The following is a 19,722-nucleotide window of genomic DNA, read 5'->3' as shown; positions in this document are numbered from 1 at the left end:
TGCAAAAAAATGAAGATTGTCAAAAATGTTTATTCTATATCTTAATCCTGGCATCTATTTTATGCTCAAAAGTATTACATATCATTGTATTTAAGATGATCAGCATTGTGTTTGACTAAGTAAAAACAGCTTGAAGGAACAGACTGACTAGTGTACTTGATGCATCCATTTGATTTCTTTATTTAGATAAAATGCAAACTCGTTTTTTTTAAATTATAAATACTCATTAAAACATACTTTTCAAAGAAAATCTAAAATTACAAGAAAGTGGAAATTATAAAGTAAAATCATACACAGCTCATCTAAGCTCAACTACTGGTCTTTTCCATCATTTTTCCCCCTGTGGATTTTTAATGTAATCATTATTTCTTTGTGGGTAATTCCTAGGTAGAGCTAGATATCTCAAAAAAGAAAAAGAAAAATGCCAGAAAATAACATGGAATATGTGACTATAGATAAACATCAGTCTGTTGTTTTTGTCTCTAGGCATGGCACATGAACATAGTTCCACAAAGAACGCTATTTATCCATTTCTTTTAAAAATGAAGAAAATAAATTACTGAATAATTACTAAGTTTTATATTTATTTAAGTCTTTAAATTTTAGAGAATTCCCAAAACTGTCACTTCCTACACTTGCCAATCAGTCTCTGTCTTCTTCCCATTCCTTTTCCATAAGCAAGTCTGGCAGTTTGGTGTGCCCACTTCTCCTGTTGCAGGATCTCATTTAGAGCCCTGTACTCTGTGGAGATCACCACAGTGTTAAGAAGGGAGAGAGGCACATCTGACTAAAACATTCTGACAATACCATTTCACCAAAATTGGAATTGTCTATATAATCATTGCTAATATTATACTAAGAAGGCTTAGGAGCTGTTTTCAATTGCAAAGATGGAATTTGAGCTTTAAAAACTTACATTAGAATAAGGGAGGTTTAAGTCAGGCAAGAAGGATTAACTTGGAAATTCAGATTGAAACAATTAAATAACCTGGTTTCTAAGAATCAGAGGCATTCATCTAGGGTAATCTAGAGAATCATGTCCCATCCATAAACAAATAAATCTGTTTTAAGGGAAAAATTCAATTGAATTAAGATAAATAAACCTGCTAATAAGTAGTTATTTTTAAAATAAGTTGTATGAAGTCAACCTTTTTCCATTTAGGGCACCTTACATTTGTCATAGCCAAGGAGAAAGGATAATAACATCTTTGACAATATCAAAAAGTAATTAGTAACTGATAACTGCCTCATGGCAGATAATCTAGATAAAGTTCCTATACTACATGCTAAACCAGAAAATATCAACAGACAGAAAAGCCAGCCTACCTTCTGACTAGGATTAAGAGAAAATATTCCCTAAAGGATCCCCTAGGGAATGCCAAATCTGGTACAATTCAGTCTCAGTGGAAAAACAATCTCTGAAAGACAGGAGAAAAGGAAACTTTACTCATTGACTGCCTTTTACTTTTACAGAAAAGTGGAAATTACTCCTAATACTATACCCACCATGATACTATATTCACCATTTTAAAGATGAGGAAAGGGAGGACCAGTTACTTTTCTAGTAGTAGCAAAACTTAAACTGAAATCTAAACCTATCATTTCTTCCACTAAAAATTTGGTTTCTGATACTTTCTAAAATATTTCTACTAATTTAAAATTTATTTCAAATACAGCCACTATCATACTACTTAGTCATCAAGTCTGGATGCAAATAAAATATTTGTTCAGTAATTCTCACTATTGATTAGTGGGCCAAATGCTTCTTGAATAATAGTAACCAAGTAACAAGTATATATTATGCCAGGGATTGCTAATTAGTCTTTATGTACAGATTTGATGATTCTATTTTGCAGATGAAGAAAGTGAAGCTCAATAAAATTAAATAACTTGGCCAACTTTCCACACAGGATGAAAATCTGATTCCAAACATCATCTGTATCTGTTGGGCACTGTGAACTACTACCTTGAGGTAGTTCACAATTTCAACATTAGATCACTACATTCCTTTTGATGACATTTTAAAAAACTAGTTTTCCATTGGTTACTGTGAAAATATAAGTACCATGCAAAAATTAATGTGGAACACAAAATAATAATGACTGTGTCCAATCTGATTCCAAACTTTGAGAAGTTCTGCCATGTCCAAAAGGCACTAGGCTATTAGAACAAATGTATATATTATGTCACTTGGACTTAACTATGTAATAAGCAGAGGTGTTACATATTTCTTTTAGAGTGCCATAAAAAAGTTACTCAGACATTAAAGACTTTGTGAAGCTAGAATGTGAAGCTAGAATCTCTGTTCAAGACTCTGGTTTTTAACTTAGTAGGTAAATCTCTAACCTCACAGGACCTAGTCTACAGGGTTGTGACTTAAATAACTTCATAAATTCATCCTCAAAACAAGTCATTTCATGTCAGTTCCAACATTAAATTTACATCAAAGAGCTTTACTTATTTAAGAAAAAGAAGAAAGATGAAACAATCATATCCAATATTTCTATGATTAGTCTGTTTGGGGACATTTCTTGTTCTAATATGTGCATAATATTATACTAGATGGATGATAAAATAAGTTTAAGAAGCTACCAACAAAAATCTCAAAACTTGCTGTTTCTCAAGTTTCTTTAACTTGGATTCATCCATATACATATCTTCATCTCCTTCCAGAAGGTGAGCAAAGGGGTATCTCCCATTTACAAGAGCAACCCTTGCAATGGGACATAGGACTAAGAATTCAGGCTCAAAGTATCTACCACACTAAAAGAAGAAACATTGCTAAGTGTTAGGGAATTATGTGAATAGTGCATTTGTATTAATGATCAACTAATCCAAGAAGCAATACATTATTGCTGAAGCTATTATAAAGAGAGTTGAATAAGTACTTAAAAACCTAGATGTGAAGGCTAAGCTGATGTGAAATGTAGAAGAGACAAATATTCTTCATAACCATGACTGGTTATGAGTTATTATTTCAGTGGCATAATAGGAAATAGTACTAGACCTGACTTTGATTTGGGGGAGATATTAAGTACCTAACTTAGTGCCTAAGACATAGTAGCAACTCAACAAATGGTAGTTAATATTTTTAATCTGGGGTTTCAACAAACTTAACAGCTTTCTTTGCGACATGATTTTTCGTTAATATTTAAAGTATTTTATGGGGATTCCCTGGTGGCGCAGTGGTTAAGGCTGCCTGCCAATGTAGGGGACATGGGTTCAAGCCCTGGTCCTGGAAGATCCCACATGCCACAGAGCAACTAAACCCAAGTGCCACAACTACTGAGCCTGCACTCTAGAGCCCACGAGCCACAACTACTGAGCCTGTGTGCCACAACTACTGAGCCTGTGTGCCACAACTACTGAAGTCTGTAAGCCTAGAGCCCATGCTCCACAAGCCACCGCAATGAGAAGCCCATGCACCGCAATGAAGGGTAGCCCCTGCTTGCCACAACTAGAGAAAGCCCGCATGCAACAATGACGACCCAACACAAACAAAAATTAATTAATGAATTAATCAATTTTTTAAAAAAATAAAGTATTTTATGATACCCTACATGGGAGAGAATATAAAACAATTCTCAATCTTATACAAGGATAGAGCCATTTTTATTGACACATATCATGAGACGTATATTCCAAAAACAAGTTAGAATGCTGATAAACATCCAGTGCTTTTAAATTAAGATGTTAAGTGTAATCACCAGGGCAACCACTAATAAGGTAACTAAAAAACTGTACTTAATATTAAAATATACACTAGAAATATTTAACAAAAAAGAACACAAGTGGAGGAAGAAGGAACAAAAAAGACAAAAGATACAGAAAGCGAATGGCAAAATGTCAGACAAAAATCATATCAGCAATTACATTAAATGTAAATGGATTAAGCATGCCAATCATAAGGCAGGGATTGGCAGGCTGTATTTTTTTTAATGATCTAATTATATGTTATCTACAAGCAACACATTTTATATTAAAAGGCACAAATAGGTTAAAAAGAAAAAGGGATGGAAAAAGATATACTATGCAAAAAGTAACCAGAAGAGAACTGAAATGGCTATACTAATATCAGAAGAAATAGACTTTAAGGCAAAAATTATTACTAGAGATAAAGACATTTTATAATGATAAAAGGGTAAATTTATAACACATAAGGGAATTCTATGAACAACTCTATGCCAATAAATTAGGCAACCTCAGTGGAACAGACAAATTTCTAGAAAGACAATAGCAACAAAAATTGACTCAAAAACAAACAGAGGGGCTTCCCTGGTGGCACAGTGGTTGAGAGTATGCCTGCCAGTGCAGGGGACATGGGTTCGAGCCCTGGTCTGGAAGGATCCCATGTGCCGCGGAGCGACTGGGCCCGTGAGCCACAACTACTGAGCCTGCGCATCTGGAGCCTGTGCTCCGCAACAAGAGAGGCTGCGATAGTGAGAGGCCCACACACTGCAATGAAGAGTGGCCCCCGCTCGCCCCAACTAGAGAAAGCCCTCACACAGAGACGAGGACCCAACACAGCCAAAAATAAATAAATAAAATAGAAAATCTGAAAATACCAATAAGAAGTAAAGAGATTGAATTAGTAATTTTAAAACTTCCCGAAAGAAATATCCAGGCCCACACTGCTTCACTCATGAATTGTACCAAACATTTAAAGAAGAATTAATAACAATTATTTGCAGACTTTTTCCAAAAGTGGACATAGAGGAAATACTTCCCAACTCATTCTATGAGGCCAAATTTGCCCTGATAACAATATCAGACAAAACAATCACAAGAAAAGAAAACCACAGACCAATATCACTTATGAATTTACATGAAAAATCCTCAATAAAATACTAACAAACCAAATTCAACAATACATAAACAGGACTCTACACCATGACCAAGTGGGATTTCTCCTAGGAATTCAAGAATTAGCTTAATATCTAAAAATTAATATAATGCACCATATTAATGGAACAGCAGACAAAGCCATATGATCATCTCAATAGATGCAGACAAAGCGTTTTGAAAACATTCAACAATCGTTCATTTTAAAAAATGAAGAAAAAATCACAAATAGAAGGGAACTTCTTCATCCTGATAAAGAGTATCTATGAAAAACCCACAGTTAACATTATACTTTATGATGAAAGATTGAATTTTCTCCCCAAGATTAGGAACAGGATGTCTGCTCTCCCCACTACTATCCAACACTGTACTGGAGGTTCTAGCCACAGCAATTAGGCAAAGAAAAGAAATAGAATGTATACAATTGGAAAAGAAGGAAAATAATTTGCAGATGACATGATTTGTATGTAAATAATTCTAAGGAATTCACTTAAAAAAAACCTATTAGAACTAATAAACAAGTTCAGCAAAGTTGCAGGATACAAGATCAATATACAAAAATTAGTTGTATTTCTATATACTAGCAATGAACAACCTGAAAATAAAATTAAGATAGCAATTCCATTTACAATAGTATCAAAGAATAAAATATTTAGAAATAAACTTAGGGCTTCCCTGGTGGCGCAGTGGTTGAGAGTCCGCCTGCCGATGCAGGGGACACGGGTTCGTGCCCCGGTCCGGGAAGATCCCACATGCCGCGGAGCGGCTGGGCCCGTGAGCCATGGCCGCTGAGACTGCGCGTCCGTAGCCTGTGCTCCGCAACGGGAGAGGCCACAACAGTGAGAGGCCCGCGTACTGGGAAAAAAAAAAAAAAAAAAAAAAAAAAGAAATAAACTTAATAAAATGTTTCAAGGCTTGTACACTGAAACTACAAGACATCATTGAAAGAAATTAAAGGATTCTTAAATAAATGGAAAAAATCCCATTTTCTTGCATTGGAAGATTTAATATTGTTAAAATGGCATTACTACCCAAAATGACCTACAGATTCAATGCAATTTACATAAAAACTCCAGCTGTCTTTAAGCAGAAGTTGACGAGCTGATCCTAAAATTCATAAGGGCATGCAAGAGACCAAAAATAGCCAAAACGATCTTAAAAGAAAGAACAAAATTGAAGGATTCATACATTCCCACTTCAAAACCCACTACAAAGCTGTTGTAATTAAGACAGTGTGGTACCACCATAAGGATAGAGACATAGATCAAATTAACAGGGTCAAGAGTCCAAAAATTAACCCTCACATTTGGTCAAATGATTTTCAACAAGGGTAGCAAGATAATTCAATAGGGAGAGAATACTATTTTCAACAAATGATGCTGGGAAAACTGGATATACACCTGCCAAAGAATGAAGCTAGACCTCACATCATAAGTAAAAATTACCTCAAAATTGATCACAGAATTACATGTAAGTGCTAAAACTTCAAAACTCCTAGAAGAAATCATAAGGGTAAATCTCCATAACCTTGGTTTAGGCAGTGGTTTCTTAGATGTGATACCAAAAGCATAAACAACAAAAGAAAAAGGTAGATAAATTAGACTTTACAGAATTTTATTTATTTATTTATTTTTTTAATTTTTTGGCCATGCAGGGAGGCATGCAGGATCTTAGTTCCCCAACCAGGGATCAAACCTGAGCCCCCTGCAATCGAAGCGGGGAGTCTTAACCACTGGACCACCAGGGAAGTCCCCTATGGAAATTTTAAAATTTTGTGCTTCAAAGAACTCCATCAAGAAAGTGAAAAGACAACCTACAGAAAGGGAGAAAACATTTGCAAAAAATATAGCTGATAAGAAAGTGGTGTATCAGGGCTTCCCTGGTGGTGCAGTGGTTAAGAATCTGCCTGCCAATGCAAGGGACACGGGTTCGAGCTCTGGCCTGGGAAGATCCCACATGCTGCGGAGCAACTAAGCCCATGTGCCACAACTACTGAGCCTGAGCTCTAGAGCCCATAAGCCACAACTACTGAGCCCACGTGCCACAGCTAATGAAGCATGTGCGCCTAGAGCCCGTACTCTGCAACAAGAGAAGCCATGACAATGAGAAGCCTGCGCACCGCAACAAGAAGTAGCCCCTGCTCACCGCAACTAGAGAAAGCCCGTGCGCAGCAACAAAGACCCAACACAGCCAAAAATTAATTAATTAATTAATTAATTTAAAAAAGAAACTTGTGTATAATATACATATATACATTTATATATATTCTAATAATATTCCTAGAAATATTTATTAATAATTGTTATTCACTCGTATTTCAAAGCTCACTTTGACGAAAGCTTAGTCATTTAAAAATTGTATGTGTCATTGTGTCCACTTCCCGTCATATATTTTATAAAATAGAGAATACATAATACGTGACATCCTTTTAGAATAACGGAATCTTAAAATTGAAAGAACTTGAGAAGTCATCCAGGCCAGACTTTATCTGGTAAAAATCTTTTTCACATTTTAGGGAAGGGATTATCTAATCTCTTTTTCAACCCCCTGGTGAGAAGAACCCATTATTTCTGAGACACTAATTTACAAATCTATTTGTGAGAAAACTAGTTTTTACTGAGACAAAACCTACTTACATTAGGATTATAAAAAATAACTCTGTTACCAAGAGGAACAGCAGGAAAATCTTGCTTTGTTCTAAGAAAGTGATGCTTGTGAATATTTTTTATGTTAGCCTTTAGATAACAGGTATATTCAAAGTATATAAACCACAATATCACAAACAGTCCAATAGTAAATAATCACTAAGATATTAAATTTTGTGGCCTTAAAAATTAAATGGTAGAACCATAATGCCTCAAACTAGAAATGTGTTTAAGCGTCATGTAAGAGAGATGTGTCAGACGGAGACATTTATTTTTTTCTGACTTCAGGGGAGTTCACTTGCAACTAATAAACTTAACATTTAAGAAAAATATTAGTAAATTAACTTTATGGTATAAATAGCTAGAGTTTTACATGAAGTTATAAGTAATCCTTGACAACGTAAATGTTGAAGATAATTGTGACTATAAGACGTAATGAAAGAGCTTTGGCAAGGCTCTATTGCTATCCATAGGATTGTGAAAGTCTCCTCACCTCTCTGCTCTCTGCTCTCCAGTATCCTCAAAATGAGAGGGACTGGACCATATTATCTTTATGGTTCCTTCTAGCTTTGATAATTCTGTATAGGATGCATACATTAGGAGAGCATAGGGGTTATTCTATATTGATTTAGAATTAAATAATATCTTCAGTATTTACTGATAATCAGCTGTATGCCAGGCTCTCTATTCCAAGCACAGTGGTGAAACAAAATAGGCAAATATCCCTGACATCGTGGAGCTCATGTTCTAGTGATTGAGCAGAAATGAACAATGTAAGTAAGTAAAAATATGTATTTTGACAGTGGTTAGTGTTAAGGAGAATAAATAAAGTAGGAAGGAGGTATATGAAATATTGGGAGGGGATTAAAACTTTAGATGGGATGGGTAGGTAAAGTCTTAATTAGGTGAAATTTTAGTCATGCCTGAGGAAAGAATCTACAATGGAGTGAACTAGTGAAGTATGAAGATGAAAGCAGAGAGGTCTCAGGAACTGGGAGGTTGGTGAGATCATGTGGACTTTCAGATTGCAAACCATTGGAGAGTTAAACAGAGGTGTAAGGTGATCTGGTTTACAATTTAACATCATCTTTTGGGTAGCTATTCAGAGGCTAGACTGCAGTGAAACAAGCCAGAGATAAGGAGGCTGTTAAGAAGCTACTGCAGTAATCCAAGTGAGAGAGAATGGAGGTTTGGACTAAGGAAGTGATGAAGGTGATGAGAAGTGGAATTCTGGATATATTGTGAGGATAGGGCCAACACAATTTGCTGACAGAGTTGGTTGAGGGGAAACAGTAAAGAGTCAAAGTTAACACCAAAATTTTTGTCCTGAGCACCTGGAAGGATAGAAATACCATTAATGAAAAAGTCAGTATGAGGAGCTGGTTTAGTGACAAATATCAGAAACGGGTTTTGAAATGTTAAGTTTGAGATGTCTATAGCAATCCACATGACATATCAAGTAAGCTGCTGGTTATAAGTTTCTGGAGTTGAGGAGAAGTCAGGTCTGCAGACATATATTTGAGAGTCATTACCACATATACGGTATTTAAAGCCATGAAATTAAGTAAGATCAACAAGGCAAAGGATAGAGAAAGGGAAAGAAAAAGTTTCAAAGACTGAGCTCTGGGGTGCTCCAACATTTAGAAGTCAGGGAGATGAGAAGGAATTAACAATGAAAATTTTAAAAGGGTAGACAGAAATATACAAGAAAAACAGTCAAGGTGGGTGTTATAGAAGCAAAGTGTTTTAAGAACAAGTGGGTGACCATCTGTGTTAAATACCAGAAGAGGTCAAGTTAGAGAAGGATTAAGAATTTACCTCATCTCCTCATTTAACTTAGCAATATGGAAGTCATTGGCTAACTTTGTTAAGAGTAGGTTCTGCAGAGTGGTGGGAAAAGATACTTGACTGGTATAGGTGCAAAAATGAATAAGGGGGAAAATTGGAAATATAAAGCATAGGAAACACCTTCAACAAGTTTTTCCATAAAGGGAAGGAGAGCAGTGAGATGATAGTGAAGGTGACTGGGAGAAATTTGGATCCAAAAAGCTCTTTTTAATTGAAGAAATTATGGCTTATTTATATGCTGTTAAGAATGATCTAGTAGAGAGGGGAACATAATGATTTGGTAGAAACAGTGGAAATTTCTGGGGCAATGTCCTTGAACAGGCAAGAAAAAAATGGAATCTGGGGCACATATACTTTGGATAGGCTGAGGAAGTTTTGTACTTATGCAAAAAATTTATTATAATGAATAGACATGGAATTTAAGCAGAGTGAGACAGGAAGATAAAAAAAGATCATTAGGATAGGGTCAGTGGTTATGTCAGGCCAAACTATTTTGGGAGTAAGAGAAAATAGAAGGCAATGGTTGCAAAATAGAGTGTGTGAAATTGAGATTATAGGCAGTTTGCAGTAAGGGGTATAACAAGATTAAGAATAGGACATGGGAATGAGTGACCAAGGAAGGGTAAAGGAGAGGAGTCAAACAACCTATGATACCAGAGCACAGGTACAATCATCTAAATGAATATTGAAATTTCTAAGAATTATAACAAAAGTGGCATTGAATGGGAAGAGAGTGATCCAATAGCTAAATGTTCAACAGATGAAGGGTAACAACCTAGAAAATGCTTAAATAATTACATTAGGAGAAATAAGAGATGGTAAAATCCGATAACATGAGATTTAAGCTGGATGTTTTTTATGGAGGAGAAAGAGAGAAACGGCCTGAAATGCCAGGCCCCATGGTATGTTTCCGGGAACATATGTCCTCTTAATACATGATTCTTCTCTTTGTTCCCATATGCCCCATGTACCTTTCTGCTAATTCACTTACCATAATTGTTTCATAATTAATTGTTACCCACTAGACTCTAAACTCCTTAAGATTAGAATCCTTGTTTTATTTATATTTGTGTCTCAGTAGCTAACACTGTGCCTGGTACTTAATAAGGACTTAAATATTCATTGCGTGAGTGAATGAATGAACAAATGAATAAAGACCAAACTGCTATTTGTATCTATGAATGAAAATCTCACATGAAATTTTAAATGTAAGTTTCTTGACCTTAAATATCCATTTGACTATTTCCAAAGACCGAATGTATGAGGCGTTTACAAAATTGTCCACGTCAGTCTCTAAACATAGACTCAGTCTCCATTTGCTATTCTCTTATCATGAGAGTTGCTAATAATCTGTGTTTCAGTGTATTTTCATTGTATGAAGGAATCCTAGGTTCCTAAGAAAGTGGTGTTAGACCACTATCAGTAGCATCTAAGAAAATAAAAGGTTAGGGTTTAAAAATCCTAAGAAGCAAAATAACTTTCACTATAATGCTAGCCCTTTCTCATTGTGGTTATAGCTACAGGTTTCATGGTAGAACTGTTCCAGAACTTTTACAGCCACATCTTTCATTTGAACCAAGCAACCATTGTCTAAACAGCCATTGCAATCAGAGCCCAAAAAACTCTAGAGCAGGAGGTCTCCATGGGGGTGAAACAACCATAGGGGAATTTTGGAAATATATAAGGCACATTGTGTCATCAGGAAGATGGAAAAAGGAACACACTGATAACATTTTAAGCCAATCCAGAGATGTCAGCTTTCCTGTAATCTAGGGAACTACTGATCAAAGAAGAACTCTGTACTCTTTGTAACTTCAAATGTCATGCTAGACATTTAGAAGAGTGAAAAACTTGTTCATAATTATTAGAGCCTAGAACATGACTCAATTTTACGTTTAAATCTAGTATTTTTTTCCTTGATTTTAATATACACAGAAATTGCCAGGGATACATGACCATGTGTAAAGAGGAAAAATTGTCCTTTATTGGTTTGAGATTTTGATTGTTGACAATTTCATATGATTATGTCACTGATGGCAAAACCACTCTGAGTTGCCAATACAGCAAAGTTGTGTGAGTTTACATTTGTAGCTGTTGCATTTGTGGTGATTCTGCATAAAGGTGCAAGCCTCTAGGCACTCATGTGTTCTAATGGAGTTGTTCCCCTATATTTCCTACCGAAATACATATTATTTTTATCAAAATTTGTTTTTTCACATTTTCTCATTCATATATATATATATATATATATATGAATTGTGTGATGTTATTATATAGCTTTAAAATTATGTGTACAATTGGGTTATATCACCTATTTCACTTCAAATTAGTAAAGGTGATGTTACAAAATCTAAGTTATTAAAAAACTGTTCTATAGAAATACTGTTTGAAATCATGAAGGTTAAGAAATTCTGCTGTAGAGCAGCGGTGTCCAATAAAACTTTCTGCAATGATGGAAATGTCCTATATCTGCATTGCTCAATGCAGTTTGTACTAGCTACTTGTGGCTATTGAAATGTGAGTATAAGGAACTGAATTTTTAATTGGCATTTTTATAAGCAAGGAAACCCAGGGTCAATATCCTTTTGAGGATATTGGGAAGGATAAACAGGGCTCATGACAGGGAAAAGTAATGGATATGTTTGGACCAATTCAGAGGGCCCTGTGTAAGGATTTTGGTTTTGATCTGCTAGCATGTGAGAAATCATTGTTGATATGACCATATGAATCAAATTATTAGTATAGTATCAGGCCAAATTCAGCCTACTCTCTTTTTCATTATGGTTGAAGCTATTACTAGAAGATTGATTTTTAACAGAAAAACCGTAGATGAAATTTTATAGTAGAATGTCTTATAGCCATAAATCATCATTGAAAATTCCCATTTCCATAGAATAAAGAAAAACGTTTCCACATAACTGAAGCATGTGTAGGAAATAAATATTGCCTCGGGGATCAAGATTTTCATCACGTATATTTTTCTTAAAATACTGGCTTTGTGTTGGATACTCTGAACAGCTAGATAATTTAAATCTCCTACATAGTAGCTACAAATAGCTTTTGTTGGTTATCTGAAGGAATAATATGCTGAAATATGAATGAGAGAAGTCATTAATCACACAAAGTGTCAGTGCACTAGAACTTGGGAGAGCTGTTTCTCCATATGTGGATGATGGGCGGGAAGATAGGGCAGGTTCTCCTCTAGCGAGTGGTGAAGAGTTAGATTTGGTGATAGACTTCGGTTTGAATCCTGGCTCTGCCGTTTCTGAGCTAGGTCTGGTGCCCCATTGGTAGAAAGGGGTTAATGAAAGCCCCTATTTCACATGTTTACTGTGAGGATGAAACAAGAGAAAGCATGTAAAGTGTTAAGAGCAGTATCTGAAACTGGAGGAGTACCAAGTAAATGTTGGTTGTCATGGTTAGAGTGTTCGTAGAGGGGTAGGTTTTGGGGAGGTTTTCTCAGATGTTCTCTCAAGCAGCAAAAAGGGCTTTAGAGTCAGATAGATATGGATCAGAATCCACATTCTTCCCTATATTATCTTTGCGAACTTTGACAGTTTATTTAAAACTTTCATCTAGGGTTTCCCTGGTGGCACAGTGATTGAGAGTCCGCCTGCCGATGCAGGGGACACGGGTTCGTGCCCCGGTCCGGGAAGATACCACATGCCACGGAGCGGCTGGGCCCGTGAGCCACGGCCGCTGAGCCTGCACGTCCGGAGCCTGTGCTCCGCAACGGGAGGGACCAACTTTCATCTATAAAATGGAACAACAACGGTAAGTACCTTGTTTCCTTCTCTAGAACGTAAGTACCTTGAAGGGAAAGGCTACATCTTATCATTTTTCATATCATTCTTGACATACTGCTGTACTTAAGTTCTCAATAAACAGTATTTGTTCACTAACTGATAGAGTGTACTCAGAGCCTCAAAGGACAGGAACACAGGCTCTGCATTCTGAGGAGCCTTGCATGGCACATTTTGGGACACATAGTAGATACTTAATAAGTAGGTCTTTTGAGAGCACGTGGACTGCCTAAACTTTATCTGAGATCTGTCATTCACTTTTTAATTCTGAAAGGGAGAGAATGACTGCTGTATTTATAAAAAGCTTGCTAAGTCATAGTATACTGGTAAGGTAGCTAATGTTCCTGATTTGCTAATTTGCTTTTTAATGAGTAAACCAAAGTTCAGAAAATGTAAGTAACTTGCCCAAATGTACTCAACTAGTAAGTAGTGGAGGAGACATCAGAACTCAAACCTATCTGACTTCAAAGTCCACCCTTTCCTACCATTCTTCATTGCATCTAAATTAAGGAAAGATAAAAGAATGGCAAAAACACAACCCAGTTTAAAGGGTATTAGAGGAAACGGAAATAGACTCAAGTCAGTGTCTATATCTACTACTACCTACCCATGCGTTCATCCCCCTTCATAGTAAACTAGGCTGCAGAGTATAAAGGAGTAAGTATCAGAAACCCTGGGTTCTAGCCCTATTTTGCTTCTCATAAGCTATGTAACCTGAAGCAAAACACTCACGTAAAATGCCCTGAAGTTTGTCCACAAAGTTGCAAGAATTATACCTGCCCTAACAGCCCTCCAAGATTATTCTAAGACAAGTGAGATGACATATATAAACATCTTTGGTAAACTGAGGAGATGGATTCAAGTGTAAGGCACTGATTCAAATAATGTAACTGTTCGTTTTGAGAGTAATTAAATAGACCAATTAGCAGTCAAGTTTTAAAACCATAATAAACAAAACCAAATCACAAAGAAGAAGTCAAGTCACTTTTACTCCTGTTATTGAAAGCAGCTTTTTTGTCATCCACAGAGGTTGCTTAGGAAACCACTGCAAGTGGATTACAAATATGTTGACTGCCAGCTCTGCTCACAGCCAACACACACACACACACACACACACACACACACACACACACACATATACACTTCACATTGATTCCCCAACACAGACTCGCTTCACAAAATGTTCGTAAGAGTGATCCCAAAGGGGTTTTGGAGTGAGAATCAAAAGGTTGAAGAGAAAAAGGAACAAGAACAAACAGGGCCATATAGTTATGTCAAGTTCACCCTGTTTCCTGTAATCAAAAGGAAAGGTTTGTTTAACTGCACAAACAGTGGCCATGAGGAAACACCATTCCTAAAACACGACAAACAGTAAAACTTCATTCTGCCTCTATATAACAAAAGGTCCTCCACTGAAGTATTTGTTGTTTGGAAGCCACCACGGAGATGAAGATTCTTCAGCATGCCCAGATCACTCACCATTTGAAAAGAGCTTTGATTCTCTAGAAACTCTGTGAAGTAGGCAAGGCAAATAAATATTCTTTGTTTACTCAACCCTTTCGCTCAACTAATATTATTGAGCAACCACTATGTTCCAAGTACTGTCTAGACCAGGGAAGGTGGAAATGTTCTGTACCATGTTGTCTGATGCTATAGTCACCGGCCACATAGGACTGTTGAGCACTTTAAATATGCCCAGGGTTTTTACCCACCCTCCCAAGTTGGGCCCCAACAAGAGTCGAGCCCGTGTTGTTTGAGCCAAAAGAACGAAACCAAGTTTTGTTCAGAAGCAAAGGAAAGTTTTCTTCTTTGACCAAAGAATGGAGAGGTGAGAGTTGCGCTCTAGAGCGCAGGCTCTCCCCGACAGGCCGTGGGCGGGGCTGCTTTATTTATAGGGGTCTCCCCGTAGGGCGGGGGCAGGGCTCTCACGGGTCTGGGCCCTGCCGCGCAGCTCCTGGCACTAGCTGCAGATCTCGGGTGCCGGGGTGCAGCGTCTCTGCACACGGCCCACCGCCGCCAGCTTGGGTGGAGGTGTCCTGCATGGAGTCTCAACACAGACCCCTGAGCAGAGGTGCTGGCTCAGCTGTTTAGCACTAGGAACTCTGGTGTGAGGAGCTGGGGGCTAGGCCTCCGCACATGGCACCCTATAAGCAAATGAAACTGGACGAAACACAAAGGAAAAGGGAGAAAAAAAGAGGTTAGACTTTATCTTATTACCCAAATTCTATTTTTTTAATTAATTTATTTTTGGCTGTGTTGTGTCTTCATTGCTGCGTGCGGGGTTTCTCTAGCTGCTGCAAGCGGGAGCTACTCTTCGTTGTGGTGTGCGGTCTTCTCACTGCAGTGGCTTCTCTTGTTGCAGAGCACGAGCTCTAGGCATGCGGGCTTCAGTAGTTGTGGTTCGTGGGCTCTAGAGTGCAGGCTCAGTAGTTGTGGCTCACGCACGTAGTTGCTCCGCAGCATGTGGGATCTTCCCGGACCAGGGCGTGAACCCGTGTCCCCTGCGTTGGCAGGCGGATTCTTAACAACTGCGCCACCAGGGAAGTCCCCAGATTCTATTTTTAATTCCTGGGAATTGTTCATGTTTTACAGGTGACAGCATAACTGAGGAATTGAATTTTTTTTTTTTACCGGAACTGAATTTTTAATTGGCTTTTTTTTGTAAGCAAAGAAACAAGGTCTCAACAAGTCAATTAGCTGCTTTCACCAATATCTCCTCTTTCTACCTCCACCCTCTCTTCTCAAGGATCAAAGCACAGTCCTGAAGCCACTGTCTTTGCCTGAGACATGCCCTGACTTTCATAACTGTCCATGCGGATGCCCAACTGGTTCTAACCAGTGGAGAAAACACCCACTTTACACCCCCATGAAAATTTTTAACTCAAGCACTAAACAATGAGCTTCCCTGGAGAAAATGAATTTGCCTGATATAAGCAAAGTATTTTAAAATATTTTAACAGTTTTTTTGTCTGTTTGTTTTATAAATACACTTTATCAGATTAAGGATGTCTCCTATTTCATATTTCCCAAGAGTTTTTATTATGAATAGATGTTGACTATTAAAGTGATTTTTTGGTGTTTATCAACATATGATGTGTCTTCTATATTTTGTTGATGTGATGAATAAAACTGATTTTCTAAATTTGCATTATTAGAAATAAACCCAAGTTGGTTATATTTTATTATTCTTTTTATAAATTTCTGGATTTGGTGTCCCAATGGTTTATTTAGTAAGTGTATTATATCATGTTATCCTTCCCCAATACCTATTTCACAGATGAGAAAGCTGAGGCACAAATAGGTTATGAGACTCACCTAAGGTCTCACTTCTTATTAGGACTTTTACTTGGATTTTAAAAGATGGGCCTGAGTTTTCTTTTTTTAAGTTCTTGTCAGGTTTAAGCTTATATAGGTATCACAAAAAAAGTTGGTAAGCGTTCTTTTTGCCCCTATTTTCTAGAAAAGCTTGTGTGAGATGCATTGTTTCTTTCTTTATATATTTTGAAAAACTCATTGGTAATGGTATTTAAACTTCAAGTTTTCTCTATGGAAAGCTGTTTAATTATACATTAAATTTTTTTAGCAGTTATATAATTCCTTGATTTGTATGTCTTCTCTCACTTTTGGTAAGTTTTATTTTCCTAGCAATTTGTCTATTTCATTTAAATTTTCAGATGTTTTAACATAAAATTGTTTATAATGCACTTTTATGGTTCTTTTTAATGTCCCCTTTTACATTCCTTCTCACTTTTTTATAACGTCTCACTTTTTGTCTTCATAATTTTCATCTGACACTTATCAGTTTTATTAGTCTTTCCAAAGAGACAGTTTTTTACTCTGTCCATTTTATTATATACTTTTTCTCCATTTCAGTGTTTTCTGCTTTTATTATTTACTTTCTTTCTCCTGCTTACTCTGTTTTTAATTTGTTGTTATTTTTGTAACATCTTGGGATGACTACTTAGATTGTTGGTCTGTTCTTTGTATGATTTCAATCTTTTGGATTTTGTTTGAGAAACTCAAGGTCACATTCCTAAACCAGGGTAGGCCCCCGAGTTATGGTTGGTCACTGCATAATGCTCAGCATGAATTGGTCAGAAGAATTGATCCCTCTTTATAATGCTCAAATTATAATTACTCAGTCTCCATGAAACTAGCCTGCCGCTTACCTGTGTTTTGAATAGTACCTTTTGGGCTTCCCTGGTGGCGCAGTGGTTGAGAGTCCGCCTGCCGATGCAGGGGACACGGGTTCGTGCCCCGGTCTGGGAAGATCCCACATGCCGCGGAGTGGCTAGGCCCGTGAGCCATGGCTGCTGGGCCTGCGCGTCCAGAGCCTGTGCTCTGCAACGGGAGAGGCCACAGCAGTGAGAAGCCCACGTAATGCAAAAAGAAAAAAAAAAAAAAGAATAGTACCTTTTGAGAACATCTAATTTGTTCATCTCTTTTCCTACAAGAATGCAGAATGGCTCCTCCCAGATCTTCAACAGAGATATCTTTTTTTTTTTTTTTTTTTGCAGCACGCGGGCCTCTCACTGTTGTGGTCTCTCCCATTGCAGAGCACAGGCTCTGGACGTGCAGGCTCAGTGGCCATGGCTCACGGGCCTAGCCACTCTGCGGCATGTGGGATCTTCCCGGACCAGGGCACGAACCCGTGTCCCCTGCATCGGCAGGCGGACTCTCAACCACTGCGCCACCAGGGAAGCCCTCTCATTATTTTAATATATAGCATTCACAATAACATTGTAATTTCATTGAGCTCGTGACCATCTTTGTATCTTGTACAACATTTTGTAGTCAGTAGACTGCTGATTAAATTCAATCAGAGGTTAAACAATTCTTTCAATTTCCTATATCAGTAGGAAAGACATACCTATGGTGTTGAAGGAAAATGTCAAAGCCAACCTATTGAGAATGTGTACCTTACAACAGCACCTGAAAGCACTTTAAATGCTTGTACTAAGGACTTTACCCAATGCCACATATGACATGAAACACTTTTCCACATTATAAAACATAACAGAGTACTAAAGGTTTACTGAGTACTAAATTTTACAGAACACTATGTATTACTGTACCAGGCAGTTCCACCTTGCCTCAGAGACTTTTCCCTTGTCTATTCTTTTATTTATTTATTTGTGGCTGTGTTGGGTCTTCATTGCTGCACGTGGGCTTTCTCTAGTTGCAGCAAGCGGGGGCTACTCTTCGTTGCAGTGCGCGGGCTTCTCATTTGGGTGGCTTCTCTTGTTGCGGAGCACGGCTCTAGGCGCATGGGCTTCAGTACTTGTGGCTCACGAGCTTTAGAGCATAGGCTCAGTAGTTGTGGTGCACAGGCTTAGTTGCTCCACAGCATGTGAGATCTTCCCGGACCAGGGTTCGAACCCGTGTCCCCTGCACTGGCAGGTGCCACTGCACCATCAAGCAAGTCCCCCCTTGTCTACTCTTATAATCTGATGTGTCACTACTCATATTTTAGGATTAAGTTTCCCTGAATCTCTAGATTAAGGTAGATTCCCTTATTATAAATTCTCATTGCGTTCTACATATGCCCTTCATTGGATCTATTATATTTGCTATTACATTAATATCTGTTTAAATTCATCTATTCTGCTACACTGTAGCATCCACTAGAAAAAGAGCTAGAGACATTTTACTCTCCTGTGTATTAACATTGACTAGAACACAGATGGCAAATCCTCAATAAATACCTGTAGAATGAATTAACACTTTGGGAGACGGTTTCAGGTTAAGAATGGTCCCTCACTCAAGAACAATGCCACTGTGGCCTTCATCTCTGCCATCTTTGGTAATTGGCCAAAAAGCAAGGCTCTGTAATCCACTATTCCCTTATGTGCTATCCTTTCTATACTATGCTATACTCTTCCTCACCTCTGATTCTTCTTTCCATAGTTTCCTTCTTCTCAGTGCTCTACAAAACTCTTGATTTCTTTGCAACGATCCTTTTTATATCCCCAACCTAGTTACAGGATGTTCCTTCACCTTTCTAGTCTTACAAGAAACCTGAATCCCCCATGGGAACTTGTCTTCCCCTAAGTCCTCTTAAGGCTGCTTATTTTCTCACTCAAAATACCACAGAGTCCAGGTTCTCCCATATCCTTTTGTGCATTGTTACTTTTCCATACTCAGGCTGAATCACTTACCACTTCGATATCCATCTATACCACTCTTTATCCCAAATTATTGATGTCATCTACAGACATCCTAGCTACTCTCCCTCATTCACTGAGCTCTTTGACTTTTAGTCCAGGTCTTCTTTTTATTTAACTTCTGCCTCCTTTATGTGTAATTTTAAGGTTCACATATAAAATTAATCTGCAAAGCCACTGGCAATGTTGGGGACCATTTCAACACAAACAATCTTTATTTACCCTCTAGTCCAATGAACCATCTCTGTACCCATGTATGCAAATGACTCCTAGGCACCTCCACTTGGATATCCATATGTTCATTCAACAAATGTTCATTTAGTTTTAGGTGCTGGGGATGCAGTGATAAACAAAATATGTAAAGTCCCTGCCCTGAAGAAGCTTACTCTAGTAGATAAATCAACAACCAACAAGAAAATA

Source organism: Hyperoodon ampullatus (genome assembly GCF_949752795.1).
Source record: "Hyperoodon ampullatus genome assembly, chromosome: 2".
NCBI classification, from domain to species: Eukaryota; Metazoa; Chordata; class Mammalia; order Artiodactyla; family Ziphiidae; genus Hyperoodon; species Hyperoodon ampullatus.
This window is presented reverse-complemented; position numbering follows the sequence as displayed.